The sequence below is a fragment of the Eptatretus burgeri genome, chromosome 7, assembly GCF_056783735.1.
Source record: "Eptatretus burgeri isolate ZD-2024b chromosome 7, Ebu_testis_v1, whole genome shotgun sequence".
In the NCBI taxonomy this organism is placed as follows: domain Eukaryota; kingdom Metazoa; phylum Chordata; class Myxini; order Myxiniformes; family Myxinidae; genus Eptatretus; species Eptatretus burgeri.
Window position 1 is genome coordinate 103,050,549 of NC_140967.1, and position 21,886 is coordinate 103,072,434.

Below are 21,886 nucleotides of genomic sequence, written 5' to 3' on the forward strand. Positions count from 1 at the left end.
TTTCTACATGTGCGTCGATCTCGTTTAGTTTATTCAATCGTGGTTCAGTAGAGTCTGATCCGTTTTGACCTACAATTAATAGGATATCAGGTTCACTTAAGTGACCCACCAGTACTGGCGGCGGAGGCTTTGCACTCTTCCGAGTGCTCCCCCTCTAGTTTGTAATGGTACAATCTACAACTCCCCTTTTTTGTAATGGTACAATCCACAACTCCCCCTTTTGTGTAATGGTATAATGCATACTTTGAATCTGGTATAAAAGGGTCAAGTGCTCATACAGCACTTCATGGGTATCCCATGGAGACCTTTTTTTTTTTTTTTTTTTTTACCAAAGTGCATTCTCGAGACATTATGCTCATTCATTATGACTCTTGAACAAAAGTCTAGGCTCATGGAAGAGTAAATTGAAAGAGTGGAATGTTTGGGAACAGGCTGGAATTGGATGTACAGATAGACGAATAAACGAGAAGATTGCGATTTGACGAGATGGCAGGGTTAGCACGGTTTCATAAACAATTGTTCAGTAATGAGAACGAACATGAGATGGCAGGGAGTTTTCATCTTGATGGACAGGAGAGAAGGGCAAGATTGGAAGGAAATCAGAAGATGCTTCTACAGGCAGAACGAAGGAGATTAAATGACACCGTTGGCTTTAAAACAGCTGCACACACCCGGAGAGAGACCGTTTGGCTTAATGCCCGGCAATCAAATCCTGGAAGGCACAGGTCCAACAGATGTCGGTGTGACTATGATGGATCAGGAATTATTCTGTGGTTTGTATTAGAAGATAGTGGACGGGCATTCTAGAGGCTTCAAATCCAGTTGAACATCGCTTGCTAAGTTTCAGGTTTATCAGCTTCTGGAAACACACCAGGGTTATGGATTATCAGCTTTTATACACACACACACACACACACACACACACACACACACACACACACACACACACACACACACACACACACACACACACACACACACACCAGGGAAAAGGATTCTCAGCTTCTGGAAGCACACCAGGGTTATGGATTATTCTGGAAACACACCAGGGTTATGGATTATCAGCTTTTATACACACACCAAGGTTTTTGGGGTTTTTTTTGTATACAACGTCGAGGCTCGTATGAGAGCTAACACACAGAACGTACAAGGAGAGCAGGAGACGAGAGGGGTGGGAGAAGGAAGGATAAAACAGTGTGGAACAGAGACATGGGGAAATCTGAAAGGGAGAGGGATGGGGAGGAATGCACAGAGTAAGCAAGATGAATACTGCAGGGACTTTCAGGAAAGAAAGCAGGAAATTTCAACGAGGTGGGTTTGGGGTGGATTAGCGGGGATATAAAAAAATCATGGGAAATGGTGGTAAACAGCTGTTTCGAAGACCTGTAGGGAAGAGTGGGATTGAAGAGAGTTTGTTCCAAAGGTGGTGAAAAAGAGGAATGAAAGAGTGAAGCTGAGCAGTGATTCTTGATTTTGGTAGTTTTACCAGAAGGGGGTTGCTGGTGGAACTTGAGCGCCCTGCAGAAATATGGGGAGGGGGGGTGGCAAGGCCGGATAGGAGACTGTAGAACACCGAAAGCTCACCGACCTGCCTGCGGTGAGAGTGAGACCCAAAGACTCAGCCTCATCGCTGGAGATACCAATGATCTTAAATGCCTTAGTTTCCACAGCGTGAAGTCGAGAAAGGTGAGAGGCGGGAGCACCAGCTCAGAGGGGAGAGCAGTACTCCATTAGGCTGCCGATGAAAGCTTTGTAAGTGGTCAGGAACTCAGGTGGTCCGAGGAAGGACTTTGCACGATGGACTGGCTTTGGAGGCCAGCTTGGAAATGTTGCTTTCCCAGGAAAGATCATGGCAGGTAGTGAGACCCAGAAGCTTGAATGAAAGGATTTCATCAAGAGGATTGTTGAGAAAGTAGATGGGGGGCGGGAGGGTTCCAGACTGGCCTTTCTGAGAGACATCGTGAGAGCGTGAGATTTATCAGGGTTGAAAGACATGTTCCAAGTGTTGGACCAGCTTGTGATTTTATCCAGATCTGCAGAGGGTGAAGAAGCTGTTGTTTTCTGATCTGAGGGATGACTGATGATACGGCAGAGGGTGGAGTAATCAGCAAAGAGATAGAGGATTTTCCAGAGAGTCAGATAGATCATTGATGAAAAAAGAAAAAAAACAGGGAAAAAGAACAGGGCCCAGAACACTGTCTTGAGGAACTCCAGCCTGGACTGGAAGAGGGGATGAGAGAACTCCATTAAGGACCGCACGTTGGCCGCGACAGGAGAGGAAGTCTGCGAGCCATGAGTGGAGATGTCCTTGGATACCATCGGAAGAGAGTTTGGTGATTAGGGCAGGGTGCCAAACCACATTGAAGGCATGTGATGTATCTAGAGAGATGGCTCTGGTTTCATATCTTGCTTTGAGGATCTCCATCCTTTGTTTGGAGAACAGAAGCAGCATTTCCAGGGAAGAGTGACCAAGTCTGAATCCAAATTGATGATCGGAAATCAAGCCATTGGAGAAGAGGAAGGATTTAATATCAGAAGCGATGATGGATTCCATGACCTTGGAGATGATTGGGAGAAGGCTAATTGGTCTGTCGTTGCAGGGATATGTTTTTGCACCTTTTTATGCAGAGCGGTAATATTTGCTGATTTTCAAGCAGATGGCAGATGACCTTGAGCAAATGAAAGGGTGAGTAGAACAGAGAGAGGGTGAGGAAGAGCAGCAGAGCACGTTTTTAGGACACGTGAGTTGATGCCGTCTGGACCAGTTGCAGAATCTGAGTTGAGGTTTGACAGCAAGCTCTCCACCTTGTCAGGAGAAAAGGACACAGTGTCCAGGGACAGCTGGGTGCGACTGCGTAAGGTGGGTACAGAAAATGATGGGTTTGGGACACAAGATTTAGAAGCAAGCACGGAGTTTAGTCATTCAGCGTTTTCATGTGCAGTGTCAGCTGTGTGACCATTTGAGGTAAGGGAGGGGATGGAGGGGGAACATACACCAGAAACAGATTTTATTAGACGCCACCAGGATTTGGAGGAGGGAGAGAGGTTTGAGAGTTCAGACTGGAGATGAGAAAGATATTGTTTTCTGGCTCTCCTGAGGGTAGATACACACTTGTTCCGAGCTTTGTGGAAGGAACTGAGATTACCTTCAGTTGGATTAGCCTTCCATGAGGCAAAGGCAAGTTGTTTCAGAGCAACTACTTCGGCATAAGCTTCAGTGTACCATGGGTGGGAGGAAGAATAGGACAACTGAAGATGAGATCGGATAAATCTGTGCGTGAGAGAGAGCAAGTTTCTTTGAAAGAATTCCCAGGATGAGGTGATGTAGGAGAGATGGGAGACCAGTCTATAAGTTTGAGGGCTGCTTGAAGTCCCTGCCAGTCGGCCTGAGTGATATGCAAGAGACGACAGTGCTGAGGTGGTTCTCTGATAACAGCCAGAGAGATGTCCACTTCACCAAGCACGTGGTCAGATGAACCAATTGGAGCAAAGGAACAACAGTAGATATTTTCAGGGAAATTTGTCAAAATCAAATCCAGAAGAGATGGAGTTACCATTGGTTGAGATCTGGGTCAGGAAGTTGACGGATTGTGTCAGTCCCAATGAGTCACAGATGTCTTTTGCTGAAATGCCATGGCAGGTGAGAGTGGTACCTACACCCAGCCAACTGGCATGATGTCAATTGAAGTCACCACATATGAGGAAGAGAGAGTTGGGATGAGAGGATCGAAGTTGGTCCATGTTTTTGGAGAGGGAGATGTAAATGGAGTCATCACTGTTTGGTGGACGGAAGGTTATGGATTATCAGCCTTTATAAACACACCAGTATTATGGATTTATCATTTTGTGGAAACACATCAATGTTATGGATTTTCAGCTCATTTCAGCAAGGTTAAGGACATGCTCGATTCAGCACGTCCTTCTCCTATGGCCACTTCTCGTCTTCCTAGAAGTCGGCAAACATCGCTCCCGTCCACCGGAAGGGTTCAATCACTGATCCTCTCAAACTACAAACCAGTAAAGAGAAAGCTCTTTTTATCCAACAAAGGGTTAACACCCGAAACATGAGCTTCTCAGTCTAGCTTCCCACAACCGATTTGGATCGACGTTCTATTAATTCCACCCATTGCTCTGCCAACTGAGATTGACATGAGACTTCACGAGTTTTTCATTGTACAGCCCAATGAGCTTATTTACAATTCCTAGGGAAATCATGGAATCCATCATTGCTGCTCATGTCAAGTCGTTCCTCTTTTCAAACAACGTGGTCTCTTTCGATCAGTTTGGATTCCACCCCGGTCACTCAAATAGGGACATGCTTTTACTCCTCTCTCTCTCAGCAAAGTTTGGAGAACCTTCATCTCCAACAAACGATTGGGACCGTCTCCTTCGGTATCTCTGGAGTTCAATACTTTTCCTTCCATTTATTTCGTGTTACTTGTGATATTTTTATAAAAATTATGTGAATCGGTGTTGCATGTCACCTTTTTTTGGGTGGGAGTGGTCCATCGTCCTGGCATGATAGCTTTATCACCCAAATGGTCCACACTATGCCTGGTGTTGGCTTAATGGTTAGGGTGGTGGGCTTGACTCTGCCTGTCATCCTTCTGAGGTCGGCAAAATGAGTGCCAGCTTGCTGGTATCCTGTGTTAGAGTGGCGACTCGTCCAGGATTGTGCCCAATCGCCGAGGAGACTGCTTATGCTTCAGTCACATTTGGCTCGGCAGCCGTAGGGTCTAAAAAATCTTCGGACACTAGCAATTATAGGGTGGCCGCAGTATTTTCACAGTCACACAATGTAGCAGTCACATATGTTTTTTATTTTTTGGGTAGACGCACGGGGTATTTAGAAATTTTGGAGACCGAAAACGTGGGGTTACCGTACGGTCTTTGATTTGATGTCGCACCGTGACCTTAAGACGTCCCTGCGGCGGCCATATAATTTTCAAGGCAGACGCAAGGTAGCCTCAAGGTGCCCGCAAGGCGACCGCAGGGGGCCCTAAGGCGAACGTGGACATAGTGCGGCCGTCGTAATTTTTTGGGGGTTGGCAAAATTCATTTTCATTGATAAGAGCCTACGGAAAACGCACGAATAACGCAAGCCCACCGTACGCCCTACGTACGGTCGACGTGGAACACATCTACGTCATGGCTACGGCTTGTCGAATTGCTACGGCCAACCTAGAAATGAAAAAAGTTATAACTCCGCGCTTTAATTCCACGGAGACCCCCTACGGCCTGTAGAAGATAGCCATACGGCGTAGGGCCACCCTGAGGCCACCTCAGAAACTCTGCGGCCGCCGCACGTTTCTGTCAATTCAGGGGGAGGTACGGCCGCCGTATCCTGGCCATAGAGCAAATGTGACTCATGCTTTAGGCAACACCAACGCTCTGTCCAGAGTATGGTCCCAATGGGATGGATGAATGGTCCATGCTCATGACATTCTCTGTTCAGTCAAATTACCTTGTCTTTAAACTGACGCATTGGGAATTGATGAACATGTCATATCCCGATGGCAAAGAAGCATTGTGTATTTCTACTTTTTTTATCCTTACTTGCGTTACATTAAGAACATAAAAATGAGGCATCATTGAATAAACAACACAAACGGCACAATGGCACACCCCAAATGGAGGTGTTGTGCACACGATCCAGAGTAAAGCCACGGCTCGGTATTTCCACAGCGGGAAGTTTTAATGATAGGCTTGAAGCCCATGGTTAACAGTGCTAACAAGCAGCGAGTGCCTCATTAACTGAGACTTAATAACCACTGGGATCACAAGACCTGCCCGCTTCAGCAAAGGGTTCAATGGGTGCTGTTTTTACTTCCATTTCATTGTTCCAGCAGCAGGTATCTGAAGGTGGTTTTGTGTTCTCTGTTGTGTGTCTCCGTTTGTTGGACCCAGTCTGAGAATCCTCACGATGCACCACTCATAGAAATAGAATGGGCACTCGGTAGAGCGCATACCTTCGCCTCCGCTACTTTTTTGTTCTTGGCATGAGAGTGGGGGGAACAGAACAGTGAACATTTTGGTGTTGGTTTCATGCAAATCGGTTTTGATTTGACCGTGTTATGACAAAAACCGCATATTTTGAAAGGTCGTGACCCCACTGACCTTTGACTCCCAACCACTAACAAGGGTAATGAGGTAATTGTGTCATGTCGCCCATCACAAGATTGGGCAATGAATTCTGAACATTTTGGCATCGGTTGCATGCCAATTAGATCAAAATTGACCGTGCTATGGTAAAAATACGAATTTGACCTTTCCGTGACCTTGACCTTGACCTTTGACCCGATCGCTCCCAAAATCTAATCAAATGTTCCTTGGATAATAACTCATCATCCCACCAAATTTCAAGCGATTTGGTTTAATACTTTCTGAGTTATGTGAATAACAAACAAACACACACACACACACACACACACACACATTCACACACACACACACACACACACACACACACACACACACACACACACACACACACACACACACACACACACACATTCACAAATAAATAAATACACAGAGACCAATACATAACCTTCCGCAGAATGCGAAGGTAAAAATACATATATACCGTAACGTAGATCTACATCTACACCACAAACCACTCGAGGCATCAACTTTTAAAATATTTCCCTACACCTTTATCTTGTTCATTATTTATTTAATCTGAAACTTTGTGGTGTTTTCAGTGGGGGAAAGGGGCGGAGAGGATGGCCTGGAGGTACGTACACTCACATCTATGCTGTCTAGCCTAGGTTTGAATCCCGACCATGGTATAAACTGCCATCCTGGTGTTTCACGGGCAGGGTGACTCATCAATGTGTGTGCTGTCCCATGGATGGACATTAAACAGATTTCCTATATCCTACCATTAGTTGGTGGACGCTAAAGATCCCACGGTGTCCTTCACAAAGAGTAGGCGAGCTATCGCCGGCACCATAAACAAATTACGAATTCCTGCCCCAGCCAGCAGAGGGCACTGCATCAGCGGCACAGTTGCACCCTCAGCCAATGGTGCTACGACGCAGCCTTGTACTGCATTTGAACGAAGAATAATCGTGGGGGGGGGGGGGGGGAAGTGAAAAGTGTTAATATCGTTCTGAGAAAATTGGGTTTAACATGAATTGCGATATTGAGCAGTGCAGTATATGGTAACTCGATGCATAAGGTAACGGACTGCATGTAGGATATGGTAACGGACAGTATACGGATGGTGTACAGACCTCTCGATCTGCGGTTATAGTCTGAAGTGAGACTCATTCCAAAAGTCTGGGTCTGGGAGCTGCCTTGGCCCCCAGCGGGGTCCAGGGGCAGGATCCTCCGGCTGCTCCTGGACTTTGAGGAAGGCTTGAAGATGGTGTAATGTCCAGATATTGACAGTATTGCAGAAATATACACTGTTCTCAGTTTAACAGTGTATTCCTTACAGTGTGCAAATATTACAGCACGTGATCCGAGAGAACTCTGATTGAAGGCCAGCACCATCAAGGCCGGTCGCCGACAAACTATCTCTTTCAAGCATCCTCAAAATATAACTTGTGAGAAACTACTAACGAACAAAGTTTCATAAATGCCCATTTCACTATTATATGATTGTCATTATACTGCACGACAACACACAGCACTCCCCTCATATCAATGTGGGCCTCTCTCACCAACATCTGACAATTCAGGAATTCTTCATCGAGTTGGTCCATTCCGCTAAAAAGAAGCTGTTGTCAAATCTGTGCTCAGCCTCCAGCCAGGTAGCATGGTTCAGAAGGTCATCTTCCAAAGGGCATCACTTCACGAGGTACTCTGTAGCCTGAACAAGAAACCATCTGGCTTCCCTGAAGAAAGCTGCAAACTTTTAGTCAGAGACGACTCCGTTCTGATGAAGCTGGCAAGACCATTATCGTGTTATGAATACAACAAGGAGTTTGTTGTCCTCCACTTGATTGATTGGATCTTTGAAGTCGACGGAAGACAATCCCCTTGCCCTTCGGCATTCCATCATAACAGAAGGCGTGACAAACTTTCCGAGAACATTCTTGAGTAAGTTTCTTAATTCTGGCTGCAGGACATGAATCACAGGTTCTTCTCTGTGCAATCACAGGTTTTGCATGTGTGAAGTTTGGCAGCACAGACTGAAAAAAAGCACATTAAGTATGCTTCAGTCAGTGGGTTATTAAAGACTCCCTGAGGCCTTGAGAATTTTGCTTGTGATGCCCTCTCTGACTCAAAATGTGAAATCCAACTTGGAAACAGCTTCAGGCTTCGCTCCCCCGCAGTCTGTAAAGACAGCCATCTGGTTGAAAAGTGCTTGATAATTGCTCTGTACTCTTGGTCACCTGGGAAGGTAATGGCAAACCACCCAGTACAACCCTTGCCAATAAGCTGCTACAGAAATAAAGTAGTCACAGAACCAGTAGTAGGATCTAAGCTCATCCTGTCGCTCTGTGGATTTGTCAAACCAGTAGTATAGATCAATAGTGAACTTCACATCAAACCCACACGTCTCGGTGAAAGCACCACCTGCTTGCTCAGCAGCATTATGAATTATATGGCAGGGACTGCCATTTAAATGGATTGCAGGATTTCACTTCAGGACCCAGGTCTTCAACAAATTGCTAATACCAATATTCACTGATGTATTGGCAACACTCCTTGATCTTCAGCGAATTGCAAAAACCAATATTCACTGATGTTATAGAAATGTGTGGAAAAATTACGGGCCCAGACCAGGAATCGAACCCAGGTCTTCTGGCAAACTAACTGTACTAGTGCTCTGCCATCTGAGCGAGCTGGATTCACTGATGCCGCCAATATTCACTGATGTTGGTGGACGCTGATGCTGAGCAACGCTCCTATGGTTGGCAGCGAGTGCCCTGGAAGCAGTGGGGAAGAAAGTGGCATTTCTATATGTGGAGGAATTGCGTTGCTCAGCCAGTGGGTTGCCCAGATAGCTCAGATAGCTCAGATCGCAGAGCACTGGTACGGTTTGCCAGAGGATCTGAGTTCGATTCCCAGTCTGAGCCTGTAATTTCTACACAAATATCTATAATGTTTGTTCTATCCTGTTCATTTATAATTGCATTCATTGATGTGTTGGCAGTGCGAACAGAGGTGCATGCTCCATGGATTTGCGTTGTTGTGTTTCATATGCAGCCTGTGGCTGCTGGTTGCATCATTCTCTGGGAGCTTGACTGTGCCGCTGAAGCAGTGCCCCCTGTTACCAGCAAGCTGGTTCTCATTTCGCCGACCTCGGAAGGATGACAGGCTGGTTCAACCCACCTGGTGTTATTACATCTGCACGACAGGGGGCTCAAACTCAAGACCCTAAGATCAAGACCCTAAGATCTACCTTAACTGTTAAGCCAACACCAGGTTGTGTGGGCATTGAAGAAGCTCTCCAGACTTTCTATCCAGGATATTGTAGATTCCTTTGGCAGTTTATCTCATTGATGAGCAAATGTCAAGAAAGCGGGTAACAACTCTATTTTGATTGACATCATAAAGTCTGAGTCTGACATTTGCAGGCTTCATTTTCTTTATACCTGTCTCATTTGAACCATTGTACCAGACTCGATGGTGAAATGGTTAGAGCGTCCGCTCTGAGCCTGGGAGGGAGATTGGTGGTTCAAACTGTGGCTAAGTCATACCAAAGACCTTAAAAATGGGCCATGCTGCTTCCTTGCTTGATGCTCAGCATTTAAAAATATAGCCTGTGGATAAACAAGCATATGCTGGTAATAGTAGTGCAGGCTTTGATGGGCCAGTGGTTACACTCATTATCTCTGCACCGAAGGTGAAGGAGGTTATGTTTTCACCCCTCTGTCTGTTTGTTTGTTTCTGGATCCCGATCCGGATCTGATAATTTTGAGAGATAGGGCTAAACCGATATATAGCACGATATCTCAAAACGTTGTGGACGGATTTGGATGAAACTTGGTGGAAACATTGGCTGTGTGACAAGGAAGAAGAGATTAAATTTTGGTGAAGATCCGAATTTGGATCTGGAAACGAAAATTATTATTAGTTTTTGAAGTGATTCTTCCCCATTGAGAGATCGGGCTTAAAACGATATGTTGTTGCGGGGCCGAGTATTGGCGGCGAGCACGACCGCTACATGGAGCAGTAGAGTCGGCTCCACCGAACACCCGGAATTTATAGGTCGTCACCCCGGATAACTCCGGAGCCGTAGGGTCCCTTATCGGACCGAAGTTCGCCAATAGGTCGAACACGTGGGGTAGGGTCGATTGCCAATTTAAATTTACCTAAATACCCACGTCGTCCAAACTACCGGGAAAATTCACCCTCAACGGCGCTCGTACGGAACGAGCCGCAAGCGTGCTCGAACCGTGTGCGACCTGAGCGGATGGTCACCGAGCTTCCGTCGGTCCAAATGTCCCTTACAGCGGCAACAGCCTGGCTAATTCTCCAACACTCACCGTGTGAAACCAATAAAAGAAATACAAAAACGAACTGATACATTTAACACACGGGTTAATTTATAGTGGGGCATGGGGGGGGGCACGCAAGAATCAGAGTTATACAAATAATAAGAGGCACGTATGTACAGCAAGGCACTTATACAATTTGCTACTGACTAGACTGGCGAAATATCTCTCTCTCTCTCTCTCTCTCTCTCTCTCTCTCTCTCTCTCTCTCTCTCTCTCTCTCTCTCTCTCTGTCTCTGTCTCTGTCTCTGTCTCTGTCTCTGTCTCTGTCTCTGTCTCTGTCTCTGTCTCTGTCTCTGTCTCTGTCTCTGTCTCTGTCTCTCTGTCTCTGTCTCTCTGTCTCTGTCTCTGTCTCTGTCTCTGTCTCTGTCTCTGTCTCTGTCTCTGTCTCTGTCTCTGTCTCTGTCTCTCTGTCTCTCTCTCGGATCTGTCCACCTTGTGTGGTCTTCGAGCTGATTCGAACCGGGCACCAGCGAGAGGCGAGCCGCGATCAGCCTCCTCGGCTCCGTTCGGCGCTTGTCCTGGCAAACAAACCTCTCCTTCGGGGAGACGGCGTGCACCCTTTGCGGTTCTGGTGGTGGATGGTGTCTCTCGAGCTCTTGGTGTTGTTGGCAGGTACGCAGCGCGCAACCCTTGCGGCTCTGGTGGGGGGATCGTGTCTCTCAAGCTCTCGCTCGGTGTTGTCGGCAGGGACGCGGCGCACAACCCTTGCGGCTCTCGTGGGGGATGGTGTCTCTCAAGCTCTCCTTTGTCGTCCAATCGTTCCGCACCCCTTATTCACCCTGTCTCCGGGGGGGGGGTGGGAGGGGAACACTTCCGCCCTGCCCGCTCTCCCTTACTGGACGGTTTTGGCGCGCAGAATTGCTCATCGCCCTGTCACTGGGCAAAACGAGCGGCATGTCCGTCGATTGGCCCGGGGGCGTGGTGACGTCACACGGACCGCCTTTCTCACCCCGCGGGGTCTGATTGGCTGAACGGCGGCCACCCCACCCGTAGCACGCTGATTGGTTGAGGGGCTGCCACGCAGCTCTTTCTTGAACTCTGCCCACCAAACAGCCAGAGGAACATTATTCTGCGTGGGCTCAGCCCACGTACGTGCTGACACGCACGCAGACAATGGCGTCGGTGTGAGGAAGCGAGGTGAAGGCGTGTTGTAGTAGTTGATGATTTAAAAATAAAAGAAAACCCTAACTATCAAAATAACGCACAGCGCATGTACATTTATCACCCATTAGACACGGGACGGGGACCCTAACTAAAAACACATACTTACCGATATAACTGTTCTATAGGACCTGTATGTTGAGTGCCCATGGCTTCCAGATTCGCAACAATATAGCCTGATATTTCAAAAATGTATTGGGCCCGATATGTTCTCGTGGATCAGGCATTACGCGGTATGCGTAATGTATGGTATGCGTAATGTATGGTATACGTAATGTATGCGTAGGTATGCGCTCCACCAAGTGCCCTTCTCGTATTACTAATATTATTGATTGAAACTGAAAATGGGTGAACCTTGCTGGTTTCAAGGTCTTCTGTCAGTACAGGTGCAACAGCTTGATTCAGTATCCAGGTGTCTTTTGTTGTTGCAAAATGAGACGGCTGTAACTTTGAAACCAGAAAAACAAAAGGACCCCCTGTTGGTGGTTCCGCCTTTCCCTCCCCCCTCCCTTCATTCTGCTCTAGCTCTTCCATGAACCTCGATCATGTTAAAGAAATAAATACATAAAATACTGCTGATTGTCGGTGTCAGGAGATCATGATAGGCTAAGGGAGCATACTACATCTGGCAGGTAAGACGGCCATGTTCATCTCTGCTTCAGTTCTCTTCATGGCTTTGCTTAGATCCGATACATTGGATCTTAGCTCGGATTGTTCCTTCAGCAGTGATTTGGCCTAGTCTTGATGACTTTTCGACCTGGAGTGCTTTATGATATCCTGTTTTCCCATGTGATCGCATTTAAGTATTTTTTGTCACGCTAGGCGGTTTGCCATTGCCTTCCCAGCAGTAGTTCGGGCATAAATTTGTAATTTATTCAGGGTATCGGCAATAGCTCATCTACTCTTCGTGAAGGATGCCGTGGGGTCTTTAATGTCCACCTAATAGTGCCGGCAGACGAGACACCCGTTTATCATCCACCTGAGGGATGGCATACACATTGATGAATTTCCCTGCACGTGAAACTGGCATGACAGTTTATAACTGGGTCAGGATTCAAACCCAGGCGAGACAGCTTAGAGACTAGTATGCGTACCTCGAGGCCATCCTGGCAGGCCTCAAATAGAATTTTACATCCACTAAAAGGCATGCATGTATTAACAGCCCAAAACGGTTCACTTAATTTTCAAAAATAGAAAACATTAACCCCTAGCTTACCGGTCCAGGGTCCTCATGGACTGACGTGACGGATGGGAATTCCTTTTTACATCCTGTCCGCCACGGCGGACGTGTGTGTGTGTGTGTGTGTGTGTGTGTGTGTGTGTGTGTGTGTGTGTGTGTGTGTGTGTGCAAGCGTGCGTGCGTGCGTCATTGATTGTTCCACCTTCTGAAACCACAATTATGGAGATCACAGAGTTCTCCCAGGAGTCCAAATATCCACCTTCTTTCAATGAAGGATCGTGATTAACGGCAATTTTGTTGTCTTTGTGCTTATGCACAAAGTTATCTAAAGGCACATAAGGTCTTGGGTATGTGGGTTTGGGACTTGTCATGTATCCATTGCTTTGCGGCATGCGGACAGGCTTTCTGAATGTGGAATATCGTGAAGTTTTCTTGTGAAAGTTTTGTTCCGAGTACTCCTTTCAGCATCGTCACCGAGCCCCGGACAGCCTCCAACTTTAGTTTGTTTGTGGGATGGTTTGAAGGATCTTTGTGAGGTTCTTCTTCATCATTCCCGTTACTCCAATTATTGACCGGTACAATTTCGATGCTCTTCAGATTCCAGGATCTTTTCACTTCATTTTTGAGATTTTGATATTTGGTCATTTTCTTGATATCTATGTTATTTAGACCAAAATCACTGAGTACTAAAACCTCAATTAACAACGTGCCATCTTTTCCTTTTTGTATCCGAGTACTATGTCTGGTTGCAGTGCTTTGTTTTCTATGTTCACGCTTGATGGGATCGTCAGGTCGTACGTGAGCATTACGTCCTTGTTTTCAATTATTGCTTTTGGTTCGTATTTCTATGAGTTTTGTGGAACTGGGATGTTGAAATTTCTGCAGATGTACCAGTGGATTACTCGACATACCTTGTTGTACCTTTGTGTGTACAGGTGTTCTGACATGAGTATTTTACATCACGATAGGAAGTAGCATGTGCTTTCTGTCTCTCCTTTTTAAAGGGACCTACACCTGTCTGATTGGCTCAGTCCTGCCATTTTCTTTAAGCCATTGATATACTGTTCTTGGTCTTGGCCATTTATTATGATTCGTGTTCCATCCCAGTTCAAGAAATCTTTATTATGAGAATATGGAGAACGCTCATTAATAATTGGGTCAAAGGACAAAGTCAAAGTAAGTACAAATAGGCCTCATTAGCCGATCCGCGTTGCAGTGTGAGACGGGGTTTTGAAATCGTTTACCATTTGAGCTTTTGTCACACTTTTCAGCAAACCTTTATGATGAGAATAGGGAGAACACTAATTAATAAAATTTACATCCAAATAAATTTAATAAACGAGAATAAATTCCTGCGTGGGGCTAGTATGAAAAAATTCTGACTCGACCCAGGACTCAAACCCAAGGACCTCATTGCTTACACAGCAACAGCCCACTGAGCTATTGAGTCTTCGGGTACCCTCAGAAATTTCTCACCGTTACACTGCAAGCTTTATAATGGCCGACGTCTTACGAGCCTGCTCGGCGGACCCCATGTGTGTGTTTGTGTGTAGGTGTAGGTGTAATATAATATACATATCTATATTAGGAAGAAATTAAATGAGTTGCAGACGTAGTAATAACTAGATATCTGCAATCACGAAGTTTCATAATTATGGTTTTTGTTGGTGTAGGTGCTGTGGGTGTTTTGCTTTGACCAAAATGTCCTTGAGTGTACGGCCAGATTGAAATGATGTTGCTGGAGGTTCAGGAAATGTGGTGCAGTGTTTCTGATTGATGGCGGAGAGGAAGAACCTTGTCCAAAATACTAGGCAATTGGGATGTGGTTGGGAAGTAGTTCGTTACCAGTGGACATAGTTACAGGTTTGGATTTGTGTTTCTAAGTGTTTCTAATTGGCAGAGAGAAGTTTATTCTGCCTTTTTTGTTGAGCAGATGTGTCTTACTCTTAGCAGATGAGCAGATGTGTGTATGGTTTGCTTCTAATTGTATGTTTAGGGTCAGATGAAGATGGTAGAAGGTAAAAGTGTGTGTGTTTGTTTGGTGAACAGTTCTGTTTGAAGTCAGTTGTTTTGAAGAGTGAGTGACGTGTCTCGAAAGCGAACTTTGGACAGTGAGCTGTTTGCAACCGTGTGAGACTGTGGGTGGATTTTGACCACATAACCTGGATATCATCAATATAATGTACCCAGGATTTTTTTCTAAGATGCCGTATTGACATACGATGCTGCAACATAACGATGTTGCCATATGATGGTGCAACAGGTGTGCCCAGAGCAGTACCCTGAGTTTGAATTGTAATGCCATCCATTAAATTGGAAATTATTTAATTTGAGCATGAGTTCCAATCCGCACATAAGGTCTTGGGTATGTGGGTTTGGAACTTGTCATTGTATCCAGTGCTTTGCGGCATACGGAAAGGCTTTCTGAATGTGGGATATTAATGTAGACTGTAGACTGTCGAGGGATGTAACAGTTTGACATGCGCAGCCAGATACATTTGGTCTACCTGGATTGTTTACCTTGTGTATCTTCGGAAGAAAATAACGATAAGGACACCGAGGGTTTTTATAGGAACCAAGCGAGATTTAACCACCTTAATCTGCCTGGATACAATCTACTACCATTTTCACCTCTCCGACATGTAGACGGGTCAGGGTTGGATGGGAGATGTTTGTTGGCATCACCATGGAGTTGGCGATCGCCTTCTGCAATGTAATCGAGAGTAGACGTCATGACAATGGCAGAACCTTTATCTGCTGGCTTTATTGTAAAGACTTTTTTTTTTGATAAGTCTTTATTACGTTGGAGAACGTGGAGTGCTTGCCGCTCTGCCTTTGGAAGATTGTCCGTATGTCTTGAATTAATCATATTTTTGAGCCGCATTTTCAATTTGATTACTCGCTTGTTCCATGTAGACGTGTAAGATGGGGATTGTCGACACGTGGTGTCTAAATGTTGTTTTTTTTTAGTTTAGGTAAGGTGAATTGTGGTGTATTTGTATCAGTGTAGGTGATTGTATGAGTATCTGTTGGTGTTGCCTGCCGTGGGGCTGTTGGTACTATGTGTGTGCTCTCAATGCATTCAGCTACAGAAGTCTTTTGCATCTTCTTTCATTTGGACTTGGTCTATTTGTGAAGCGATTTGGGAAAATGGTTAGACCCTTCGAGAGCAAGCTCATTTCAGCCTCACTGAAGGAATGATTTGAAAGATTGATGATCGATCCCTAGTTGAGGGAGATTCTCCAGTTTGGTTGCAGTAGAAGTTCTATTATTGTCAGTTTGACCATTTTTTTTTGTAATTGTTATGACTTTTACTTCCTCTCGACAGTCAAGTTCGCTCATGTTTTCGGCGCGCCAGCACGAGCCGACGCAACAACATTGTGTAACGTGTATCGCGAACGGCCCGTGCAGGGCATGATCCGAGGATCTCACCAAACCGTCCGATCGGTAGTAACGACAGGCGGTGTGTACAAAGGGCAGAGACTTGATCAACACGAGTTGATAACTCACGCTTAATATTTGGAATTCCTTGTTTGTGGGACACTGTCTCAAGCCCCAGTCCCCATCACGGATGGGGCTCAGTGATTTACCCGAGCCTGTCGCCGAAGGGCACGGTACATGCTGGTCCATCCAGTGCAGCGTTCGTTCGTGCATCAAAGGGCATCACAGACCTGTTATTACTCCATCTCGCACGGCTTGCAGCTGCTTGTTCCTCTTTGAAGTTGAAGTTAGCCCACCAGCAACACCAGCATCGTGGAACTAGTTAGCGTGTCAGAGTCTCACTCATTATGGGAATCGACCAGATGTGCACCAACATCTGCAAACCGCGGTGTTGTGTGGTTGTGGAGGAACGCTTCCACACATGATGACATCAGAAATTAGTGTTGGTTTTTTTTTTTGATAATGTCTATTCTTCTACTTCCACTTAAGTTGATCAGAAGTGTCTGTACTACCTGGTTATTGTTTAAACCGTGTGTATTGTCTTGGAATGGTTTCATATTCTTGCACAATATCTCATCACATTTAAATTTCCTTTCTTTAGCTTTAACAGTTAAAAATTAAATGAGTTACAGACTTAGCTTCTGGACAGTCTTTGGAAATTGGTGTCTCATATTGGTGACTAGCTTTTAGCTAAATATATTGTTGCAAATTTCGGAAGTGAGTGCGCTGTGGTGCATGAGGGGGTCTCTCAGACCTGCCGCTCGACCTCCGACCCTGAAGCCGACGGAGCACAGATAATTCCATGACCCGACAGGTTGCTTAGCAACCACAGAGGCTGGTTGGGGCCTCCAAACCTATCGGGGTTCTCGCGCCCAATTAGCTCGCGTTACCTTACTGGTGGTTTGGTGTTCCCAACTGGGGAACCTCACTCTCAACATCCTCCCGTCTACTTATTATGTACCGCAGAGCGAACCATGGCTGAACGTTGGCTATGCTACTCGTGTGAATCAATCGGGTACAACATCCCATCTATTTAATGGGGCCACACTATGTCAGACCAATGAAGGAAAAGGACAACTGGGCAGATTTGAATGCAGTTTACCAAGCAAGGCAAGGCACATATTTACAATCACGATGTCCAAAGAACGTATTCACAAGAACAATATTTCAGAAGCACTTTCCACAAGTCAAGTATTTACAAGGCACATACAGACGTTAGAAACACACAAAAAAAGCTTACCCCGAGCATAGAAGATCCCCTTGCACACTCTTAACTGTCTTAGGCCAGACAGGTGCGCCACACAATCATCCAAGAAAGGAGAGAGTAAGATTGAGAGAAAGAAAGAATGGTGAGGTGTGGTTGCGGCCTTTCGCTTACCCCACACAAGCAGGCGGGTTTGTGTTGGTCCAAAGTGCAGGGAAGTGAGGGGAGGAATGTAAGGGAAGACGTGCGAGTGGTGTGTTGGTGCGTCAATGTTGGGAATGCCGGGTGTACATGGCCGCTGCGCCCGAGGATTGCGTGTTGTCGTTCACCCTTGGAACCCCTTTGGCCTGTCTGGTGTTAGTGCCATATCTTCACCAAAATCTAATCAATTCTTCCTTATGACACAACCAGAGGGTCCACCAAAGTTTTGTCTGAATCCGTCCACAACCTTTTGAGAAATTGTGCTATATATTATCAGTGTAGCCCTATCTCTCAATGTTGACGAATCACTTTAAAAATTCTAGTATCCAGTTCTGGATCTTCACCAAAATCTAATCAGTTTGTCCTTGTCACACACCCAACCTGTCCACAAAATTTCATCCTGATCCGTCTACAACCTTTTGAGATATCCTGCACACACACAAACAGAGAGAACGTTATAAAGGACACAAAGAACAGGCACGGAGAACTAATGTAATAGTTCGATAATGTGCTGTACGAGCCACTGCATCAATGGCGGTAAACCTCTGTAATAATTTTATTTTATTTTATTGCCACTTCCCAAAAAACGGTTTTGTAGTGTTGGACATGTTGTGCGAGGTGGTGTACAAGACTGCATCAACGGTGCTAAACTTCGAGAATTTCCTCTATACGATCTTTAAAATCATTATTTTATTTCAATTGAATTATATACTTGTAGTTGGATTAGTACAGTTGTATTAATTAAGTAGTTTCACATTGTAGACATTGTAGTGGGAATGGGGGAAGGGAGGGGCTGATGGGGGCAGTGAAAGGTGTTTTGATTTTGATCATGTGGATGTGTCGTCGCATTGTTTCTTTGTGCAGTTGATTTTCAAGAAGTAGTGCTAATTGGTTAATTAGTGTAATGAGTCATGTTTGATCGGAGTGGGTGAAACTTTCTACCAGACGCCATTCCATTGGGACAGTTCCTCAAAGTAAATGTTATTCCTTGGACCGAAGCTTGAGGAGGGGATCATAGACGTAGGAGTTCTTACGGGAGTCGTACTCATTTCAGTTAGCTTCGGGCTTTGTCTATGACTGTAAAATTCCGACACAAACAATTAGGAAACAGTCCTCTGTAGAACTCATGCATTATTCCTTTCCCTCCAGGCTCTCTGCTTCTCCTGATGTGTCCATCCATGCCCCAACCCATCGCACCACCCTAGGGTGAAGCACAGCAGCAAAGTAGAAAAGAGACAAAGGACTGCTGGTAACCATGGCAACAGCCAATCTTTAACTTCTCAGAATTCAGCCACCTGTACTCGTGGAATGCTCTCTGTGGGGTGGCCAGGTGATAAAACGTGGGAGGACAGCTTATAAAGTCCCTTGCAATGAATCACCTGCTGCTTAAAGTTCTATCTCCCAAGTCTTGAAATACATTCCAAAAAGAAACTTTATATTGCCTTGCAGTAATCTTACTATAACCCGAGAAGTGTCTGTGTGCTTGTTTTGTTGGACTTATTTCCACTGCTGGACGGAATGAGATGAAAACTGCTGGTTGTATGAGTAAGGATGGGGGTGGGGGGTTCCCACCAGGTTTTTAATGAAATGATTGTCTCAGGCATTCCGAGTAGGGGGAGCACCCCATAGTGCAACTCCCAATGGGGGATGATTACAAGTCAAACGAAATACACTAATTCCAGGGAAATTAACCTGTCCATAATTAATTATTCATCCCATAACTGGAGGGTTCATGGAACACCTTGACCCACGCGGTCTTGACAAAAATGACTGGCAAGGGTTTTTTTTCAACTCTTGCTTTGCGTTTCCCAACACATCTATGTTTTCCTCCGAGCCGCAGTTTTGCCTGAATCTCGATATTCCCCGATGCTGAGAGTGCGAGCAGCAAATTTGATTAATCAAGATGCTATAAAATGGCATATTTTGAACAAGTACTGTACATGTACTATGGAACTGGATGTTTATGGTGTGAGTTCCCTTACAATTACAAGGAACTGCGACACAGGAGGAGGCCATTCGGCCCGCCAAAGCCTGTGCTATCATTACCAACCTATGGTTGTTTGTATTCACCCCTTTTAAATGCTGAGCATCAGATAAGGAAGCACACATTCCCATTCTCCCAGAATAAGAGACCTCTTTCTCTCTCTCTCTCTCAATGGGAATGCGTGATCTGATGTCCAAGGTGGGCACACTGTCATTATAGACCAGCTGTGGCACGTACACTGACCAATGTGGATAAATGGTGAGTTGATTGTTATAATCCAATCCAGGAGGTGCTCATTTCCATCCGATTCTCATAGTGAACTGCAGGAGCCTTAATTACACACACTCCTCATCTGTATAATAGACCACCACAGGATACCCTATTGGGCATGGTGGAATCATGTGAAATCTGAATACAAAAAGTGAGTAGGACATCGATTTCAGGTCCATCTCCACTTCTCTCATTGGGTTTTCCAAAGCTCTGCAAGGCTAAGCAGTGTCAAGAAGGTGGAGATGGTGGTGGAGATCAAAACACTTGACAGAGTTTCAAGGGTCTCATAAGTTGTGAATGTGCCCATGCCTAAGAACTACCTGGGCAGGTCCTCCATGGCAGGATGAGGATATTTCTGTTGAACAGTCAAGGAAATTCATCACACAAAAGTGAGGGCAATGCAACGAGGCTTTACCTGTGCAACCACAAAGCTGCTTGTAGTGTCAAGAAGGAAAATGGGTAATTCTACCGGTTAATCTTCTTCTGAAATTGGGATAAATCCTGCTCGATCACTTATTGTTGACGAGCAAATACAACCCATCGCTTCACTGATAGGGGTATTAAGGGGGGGGAGAGAGAGGGGGAAGGAGAGAGGATGGAGGAGAGGAGGGAGAGAAGTGAGGGGAGCAAGGAGAGGTGAGGGATGGGGGAGCTAGGAAGGGGGGAAGAATAAGGAAGGGTGGGAGAGTGACACCTCACCAAACGTCGCTATACACTCCGGGAGGATCGAGGTGGGAGCAATGAGGATGGGGAGTGGTTCGGGAGAGGGAGCTTGGGAGGAGATAAGTGTGAGGGAAGGGGTTCCCAATTTGCGTTTGGTAGTAGGACTTATGGAGAAAGAGGGGGGGGTGGGGGTCGTACAGGATTGAATGAAATGGGGTACGTTATAACAAGACGTTAATACAGCACGTGGAGACTGCTGGGAAATGTTCATTGGGGTGGAGAGGAGAGGGGGCAAGCATGAAGGCAAGGGAAGATAATGCAGTGTGAGGGGAAGGGAAGAGAAGGCAGTGTGAGGGGAAGGGAAGGCGGTGCTTGAGGAGGGGTAATAAAGGAAGAAGGTGGTGTGATGAAGGATATAATTATATAAGGTCGTTAATTATGTTCAAAAGGGGTGTTTTAATGAACCCAAACACCCAATTTTCACTCATGCACTTCCTTGGCGTTCCCTTGGTATGCATACAAAGTTTCAGGCTGATAGGTTTCATGGTTTTGGAGTTATGGAGGAGACACACTGACACACACACACACACTGATTGATGTACCTTGACATTTATTATTATCGATATTATTATAATGACCTCTGCCACGAAAAGTGAATGGAGGTTATGTTTTCACCCCTGTCTGTCTGGCTGTTTGTTTGTGGACGGATTCAGACGTAACTTGGTGGAGAGCTTGGGTATGTAACAAGGAAGAATTGATTCGATTTTGGTGAAGATCTGGATCGAATAGTTTTTTTAGTGATTCGTCACCACTTGAGTGATGAAGCTAAAATGATATATAGTGTGATCGCTGAAAAAGTTCTCGATGGAGTCGGACGAAACTTGGTTGGTGAGTCGGTTAGGTGACGAGAACCGGTTAGTTCAGGTCTGAATCCAGATCCAGCCTATCAGTGGGATACAAAATGTAAACTAATCAGTCTGGCAGAGGTATGTCCTCAACCGAGTGCCATTCTAGTTATTATTCCCCAAGAATTATTTGTCTTCTTCTTTAATGGCTACAATTATTCCCACATTCTTGTGAGGATGGCTGGAGGAAGTTTTTGGTCCAAGTCTTTCCTGAACTGGCTGGCCAGGCCTGATGCTCAACGAAGTAGTTTATGGGTCAGGAATTTGTAATTTGTTCAGGGTGCCGGCGATGGCTTGCCTATTCTTCATGAAGGACACCGTGGGATGTTTAACGTTCACCAGCTAACGCCGGCAGATGGGACGCCCAGTTTAACATCCATCCGAGGGATGGCACACACATTGATGAATGACCCTGCTTGC

General features: G+C 45.6%; 1 protein-coding gene and 1 long non-coding RNA gene across 6 annotated transcripts in view; one reads left to right on the forward strand and one right to left on the reverse strand.

Annotated features, from left to right (window-relative positions):
• The window catches only part of LOC147023963 (uncharacterized), a 56,606-nt gene extending 38,573 nt beyond the window's left edge, over positions 1-18,033 (reverse strand). Inside the window, exon 1 of the long non-coding RNA XR_015060492.1 lies at positions 17,480-18,033. This is a non-coding gene — a long non-coding RNA (uncharacterized LOC147023963). The remainder of the gene's footprint in view (positions 1-17,479) is intronic.
• SCGN (secretagogin, EF-hand calcium binding protein) overlaps positions 1-21,886 on the forward strand; it is a 110,063-nt gene that overhangs the window by 59,762 nt on the left and 28,415 nt on the right. The window lies entirely within an intron of this gene.